Source organism: Azolla caroliniana, unplaced genomic scaffold, assembly GCF_043228905.1.
Source record: "Azolla caroliniana isolate FFs.n. ecotype wild unplaced genomic scaffold, voAzoCaro1.0.p SCAF_8, whole genome shotgun sequence".
NCBI classification, from domain to species: domain Eukaryota; kingdom Viridiplantae; phylum Streptophyta; class Polypodiopsida; order Salviniales; family Salviniaceae; genus Azolla; species Azolla caroliniana.
Window position 1 is genome coordinate 13770604 of NW_028230443.1, and position 6000 is coordinate 13776603.

A 6000-nucleotide genomic window follows, 5' to 3' on the forward strand; every position below is an offset into this window, starting at 1 on the left:
AGCTCCTATTCTAGCTCATGTTGATTCGAAAAAACCATTCATCATCGAAGCAGATGCGTCGGATTTTGCCTTGGGTAGCATTCTGTCACAACAAGGCGATGATAAAAAGCTATTAGGAGCTATTAGCAATACTGGACTCTTTTACACAATGGAAGCATTTTCTAGAGGGATCTTCTCATCAAGTCACCGTATTCAGTGATCACAAAAACCTTGCCTACTTTTATAATGCCCGTGTGTTAAATCAATGTCAAGCTCGGTGGGCCCAATTCCTCACTTGTTTCGACTTCAAAATTACATATCGTCCAGGAAAGCAACAAGGGAAGACAAATGCATTATCACGGCGCTCATATCTAGCATCACGTCTTGACGAGCCAGCTTTCGATAACCAAAAGCAAGTAATCCTACGACCGGCACGACTGCAAGCAACGCAGGTCTTCGGTATGCCCTTGGATTCCCACGTTATCGATACCATACGTGAGGACTTGTAGACAGATGCTTTTGCCCAACCCATTCTAGCACAAATTGATCCCTCTCGAACATCTTGTTCATAGTCGCAACAACCAGGTACGGACTATTGACAATTCGAATGTCATGATGGATTTCTATTCTTTAAAAACTCTTGTATATTCCTAATGGTTCTTGTCGCCTTCGAGTAGCCCAAAACTATCATGACACATATACAGCTAGGCATTTTGGTAGTACTAAAACATTAGATTTAGTACAACGATCATTCTGATGGCCCCATATGCGCAATTTGTCGAAGATTTTGTTCGTACTTGTGATACATGTTGCAGAGCAAAAATGCCAAGGCATCATCCATATGGTTTATTAGAACCATTACCAATTCCAAGCAAATTGTGGCAATCCATTGCTCTAGATTTCATCACAGATCTTCCGGTCTCTAAGGGATTCGATGCAATCTTAACAATAGTAGATCGATATACGAAGATGACCCATTTCCTACCATGTACTAAGGAAATCTCCAGTGAGGAAACCGCCGAAACTGTCATGCGTGAAGTATGTCGGCATCATGGCCTTCCCAACAGTATCATCAGTGACCGTGGATCCCAGTTCGTTTGGAAATTCTGGAAGCACCTCTTTAAAATGCTCAAGGTCCCTTGTAACCTCTCCTCTAGCTACCACCCATAAACTGACGGCCAAACAGAACGAACAAATCAAAAGCTAGAGCAGTATCTTTTGTTCTTTCTAAGCTATCATCAAGATGAATGGGCGGATATTTTCCACTTCGCCAAATTTGTGTATAATAACTCTGTCCACTCATCGACAAAGGTTACACCATTTTATGCTTATACGGGCTGTCACCCCAAGTGGTGTGTATTTGAAACCAAAGAGTTACACACACAAATCCTTGTGCAGAGGATCGTTTGGAACGGTTACGCAAGATACAAGCTGATTTATCTACTCATCTACAACAAGCTCGACAAACACACAAGGTTTACGCGGATCGTCATCGGCTTCCATCTAGTTTTAACATTGGAGATCGAGTATGGCTACTACGACGACATATCAAGACTACTCGCCCATGTGAGAAGTTGGATTATAGGCGATTCGGTCATTTCTGTATTATTGGAAAAATTAATGATGTCTCTTTTCATCTCGATCTACCTCCACAACTTCGGATACATCCGGTGTTTCATAGATAGATAGATAGATAGATTATATTATCGTCTTCGGAGGTCAAATATGACCTATGAGACCAAAAATATTACATTTCACGTGATATGTGTGAAAGTGAGTAGTGACTCTCGATGTTCAAGAACTTTACCAATGAATGTTGCAATCGAGAGTGCACATTGTGGTTGTGAGAGGAATTCATGCAAAGATTGGGCTCGATCGAAGAGATGTGTAAAGCATGGTCGAATATGATCAAAGGCAGAGCATTGTATCAAAGTGTGATACTCAGACTCGCGAACTTGTTTAGGGCAAAGTGTGCATACCCGACCACTCTCATCACTTGTACCCCAACGCCCTGTTTCACATCGCAATGCATGTGAGCTAAGTCGCATGGAAGCAATGGTTCGAATGGAAGATAACGGTATGGGCTCTAACATGTATGGATGTGTACGATTTCCCCGTTCCGCGAAGAATATGGTTTTGTAGTTAGGTGCAACATGTGTAGTATAATGTGTGAAGCGTGAGCCTCCACATTTGTCCCATGTCATGATACATTGGCGTTGCAAAAATGCCTCATTTACAGAGGAATCTAATGATGCATCATGAAGCAAGTGTCTCGCATCCCATCTACCAAACCATTTTTCTATATCTTGCATCCAACCGGAACACAAAATTTTGCTTTTATGCGTCTTTTGGATCTTTTTGCTTGCTTCCCACGCAATTCTAGGAAGTCGATGTGAGGGACTTTTTTGAACCTTAAGCATGTATTCAACAACCCTTTCCATGGCCATGATCTCAATGGGAAGCGATCCCGTCTCAAGGAGGAGGAGGGTGTAGGGCGTTTGTTTCTTAACTTGTAGAAACTTGGTAAGAAAATGCTTTTGGACATTTTCAAACTCTTTCCACATAGATTTAGGGATGCTACCGCCCCATACTTCCACCCCATAGAGAAGAACCGGTGTCACCAAAGTGTCGAAAAGATATTTCTTGAGGACCCAACACTTAATATCTCCAAGATTGCATGTGTTCTCAAATGCATAGTATGCTCGCTTGCCCGCCTCTAAGCGGCGTGTAGCACATTCATTCCATCTATGATTTGAAGGAACTTCAAGGCCAAGATATTTGAAGCTTTCCACACATTCAAGTGGCTCATTGTTGTACATAATGCATGGTTTATCTCTTTTTTGGCTCTTCACAAGCATAATCTTTGTTTTAGAGCTATTGACACTTAATTTAGTATGCATGCAAAATTTTTCCAATGCCTTCATAAGCTTTTGTGCATCTCCTAAAGTATTTGCAAAAAGCACTACATCATCTGCATATAGCAAAAGCATAATCACAACATTCCCAATGGCAAATTCTTCAACACATTCTTCCTTTGCAAACTTGGTAACCATTTCTTCCAATTCATCAATGCATAGACCAAATAGTGTTGGTGAGAGTGGGCATCCTTGCTTAACACCAATAGTGCTTTTGAAAAAATCTGAAAGTTTATCTCTCATGCGCACACAACATATAACCTTCTCATAAATTCGGGAAATTGCAAGCATATATTCACTTGGCACCTCAAGTTCTTCCATTCGCCTCCAAAGATGCTCACGAGGTACCATATCAAAAGCTTTCTTGAAGTCTACAAAGCAACAATATAAACCTTTACCTCTAAGGCGACTTTCCTCCGTTAATACTCGAAGGGTGATAAGGTGATCAATGGTGCTATGGTGTTTCCGAAAGCCAGCTTGTCCATAGGCTCTCTTACCACTTTTTTCAGCCCATACACTTATCTTTGATTCCATTATACATCCAAATAGTTTTGCCATTAATGAGCCAACCATGATGGTTCGATAGTTGTTTACATTATTTATATCTCCACCTTTATGTAAAGGTTTGATCCAATTTGTAGTCCAATCGTACGGCATACCATGTTGCAATGCATCATTAAACATATCGCTTATCCATATATGTGCTTCCTTTCCCGTCCATTTTGAGCATTTCAGCCTTTATACATTGAAGATCGCTTGCCTTTCGAGAGGCCAATTTCTTAAGTCCTATGCATATATCTTCAATTGTAAAGAAGGGAGGCATATGTGAAAGAGAACCATAACACATCATCTTTCCGGCAAGAGATAACTCATATAAATTCTTACAATGCATAGACAAGTCGTGAAGAGTTAAGTCACCATAACTCTCAACACGTTTTCCCTTTAGATTTCCCCAAAATTTAGCACATGCATGTGCTTTCTCTTGCGTTTGGATAAGTTGTTGAGTAACTTCCCATATTCTTCTCTTTCTTTGAATAAGCCTTTTATACTCATGCAAATGCTTTTGGTAATTCTCTTTATCCTTAACTACATCCAAAACCATAAGGCACTTTCGAGCTTCATGACATTCTTTATCAAACCATTTTTTCCTAAGTTTCTTGGTGCATTTCCAAGATGTGCGATTGGTCGAAAAACATTTGTTTGTACATGAGAGAATGACTTTCTTGAAAGCTTCCCATTTGCATTCTAGTGTGGCACCATGTTGTATCTTTGTCATTTGTAACATATCCTCAACCATCTTGGAATACATGGGTGCTCGCTTAAGGTTCATGCTCAAGTGCGGTTGTTTATTATCTTCAATAGCCTTCTCACAATCAAACCTATGCATACATTTGAGATCGATACATAAAGGCCTATGATCGGATTCCGGTGTCCATTCACCAAGTGAGAATTTATGTATACGATCCAAAATACATTCGGAAAGTAGCACATAGTCAATCACACTATTTCCATTGTGTTTTCTACATGTAAAACCATTAGTGTTGGGCCATAAGGAAATACCATTTGCAATAAGCAATCCGGTACTATTGCACATTTGTAGGAGTAACTTCCCAAATTGGTCCGGATCTTTTTCATCGCTAGAAGAGCGGTTATACATTTGCATATCCTCTTGCATCCTTGAGATATGTGGCATGAAAGATTCTTGTGAATCAAGTTGGAAACTTCTTGTACGAGCATTCATGTCACCAAAGACAATAACTTCCCCTTTGGATTTGAAATAAGCAATATCATCTTCTAGATTGGCAAACGGTTGATCTTTATCCAAACAAGCATAAAAGTTAGAATCTTGATGAGGGATGTAACATCCAACTACAAAAGTGGGCAAATCATTAGGTGTTTCTATTTTGAGCCATATGTAGCATTTATTTTCATCATTTTTTATGATTGACACATATTTCTCTATTTCCTTCTTAATCAAACATGCCACCCCTCCTTGTCCTCTTCTTTGTCTTGGATTTTTCTTCCATATCAAAGAGTGTACATTATAGTTTCCTAAACCTTGAATCCTTTGAGTATCATGCTCCCATGTCTCAACAAGAAGTGTGATATCCGAGTCATCGGTGAACTCCTCTATGCCAAATCCCGCATTCCATGGGTATCCATTGCAATTCCAAAAGCATAGTCGTAAAAGGCGTGGGTTAGTCTCATAGATCACGTGTCCCTATTTGCCTACATTTCCATCTTTAGGCACATCCTTAACCTTGTTTTTCAATCTTTCTTCATATGCTTTACGACGAGCATTTTGTTGTGAGATAGTACGATCTTCACTCACAAAGCATTGTGTACCTTTGAGGTATACCCAACTATTTTCGAGTATGATCCGCCGCTTTGTATCATCTGTCATTGTGCATACAATAGGCCTTTCCCCGGAGCGACTAACACCATGTTTCCCAACTCGGTGTGCCCCATATACATTCACATCTGACATCCCATAATGCATGCTAAAAAATTCACCAATGGCCTTTCCAAGGGATGCGGGTGTTTCAATACTCTCTTCTTTAATCCCACGGATGACAATGTTCTTTGATCGTCGTTCACGTTCTTTCAATTCTCGGACATCTATGTTTTCGATATTCTTCTCTTGATGCATCACATGCATACTAGATGAGTTTGATATCACATCCCCACCACATACATCGGCCCATGACTTCGTTGTACATACATTTTTCATCTCACTTACATCCCGCCTCATCGTGTCCAATTTTTCTTCTTTTAATGCTTCCTTTAACTCAATCTTGTTAAGGCGTTCATTTGTTTCAAAAGAAGCTCTTTTACATTCTTGAATCTCTTCTTGAAGTTTTGCAACCACTTGTTTAAGACTTTCATTCTCAATGACAACACTTTGGAGCTTAGTATTCTCTTTCATTAACGTCCTAATCTCTTCACCTTGCTTGTTTATGGTTTCTTGAAGAGAAATCAAGTGACTCATAAGCATTTTGTCCATTGCATTAGAATCAAGATTTGTTGGTGATCTCGGCTCATTATCAATTATACCCCCAAACTTTGCGGCGGTTTTACGAGTATTTGCCATTGAAGGGACAAACCC